We start from the raw sequence: 1,458 nt of genomic DNA on the forward strand, positions 1-1,458 counted from the left end.
ATGAATCAACAAGAGGATGAAAATTTAGAGGAGTATTTGGAACGATTTGTTTTTAATTTACAAAAATTAAAACATAGAACCATGTCTCTTGATCTGATTCGAACAATATTTTTGAAGGGAATTCGAGAGGCATACTTAGATGATCTCAATTTGATGGGAAAAGGTGATATTTCCACTTTACCTTTCGAAGAAATTGCTGATTTATGTGAAACGTATTCTAGGAGCAGAGCCAAAAATGGAAAAAGAGCTATATCATCCAAAGCCACAAAATCTACTTCAGCAAGTGTCACAAGGGCTGAAATAGGAAACTTGTTAGAATAATTCAAAATAGATATATTAAGTAACTTAGGAAATCAAATTGACACTCTGAAAGCAAAGAAAAGACAAGAAGAGGAAGATCAATTAATGGTTGTCTTTTGTCCAAAGTAGGAAGAAACATGCTTTGAAAGACTTCCCATTAGAAAACATTCAAGTTTGCGCCTTTTGTACTAAAAATCATGATATATTTCATTGCTCTAAAATCAAGATTTTGCAGAATTGTAATTTGGAAGCTAATGTAAATATGGAAAATGTGTATTTCATGGGTGCTAAGGGACCATGGCAACCAAGACCTCCACCTCCAGGTATGTTTCCAAACCAAAATTTGCAATTTCCTGCACAAGATCAGATGTATGTTTAGAATTCTTGGAATGTATCCATGCCATGGCAACACCAAAATTACCCACAACAACAATGGAAACCATTGCAATACTCTCAAAAATATCAACCATATCCTCAACCATACCAACAATATTCTCAGTCATATCAACAGTATCATAAGCCATATTCGCAATATCCTCAAACATATCAACAATATCCTTAGCAACAAGTTGTTCATCAACCCCAAAACACTTAACAAGCATTGCCTGCTCCTCCACCAATAAATCCACCTCAATTACAACTTCTATCTAACCAACCTCCTAGACCCACTCAGATTCCTGCTCAACCTATACCAAATCCAAATAATAGAGCAGATATACCAGCTTATAATGTAGATGAGGGACCATCATATCCACATTACCTTTACAAAATATTGAGCTGAGGTCTGGTAAGGTACTTCAAAAAGAACCTCCAATAGCTGAAAAACAAGAAGAAAATGAAGAAAATGAAAATGAAACTCCAACTCAAAGGAAACAAAATGGTGACATCAAAAATAAACAAATACAACCATTGCATCCACCACCATTTCCAGAAAGATTGGTCCAAGCAAAACTTCCCATGTCTATACCACAATTTGATGTTTTAGATGAGCTAAAGAATGTCTATATAAAAATTCCACTATTACAAGCCATAAAAGACATTCCGATATATACTAAAGCAATCAAAGAACTATGCCTCAAGAAGGCTACTAGGAAAAGAGTTGATCCACAAACTATTCATGTTATTGGACATTTAGCTGGCCTTATGACAAAGACCATT

Source organism: Pinus tabuliformis, chromosome 5_2, assembly GCF_031772625.1.
Source record: "Pinus tabuliformis cultivar Carrire ecotype Pingquan chromosome 5_2, CPIR1, whole genome shotgun sequence".
Lineage (NCBI taxonomy): Eukaryota > Viridiplantae > Streptophyta > Pinopsida > Pinales > Pinaceae > Pinus > Pinus tabuliformis.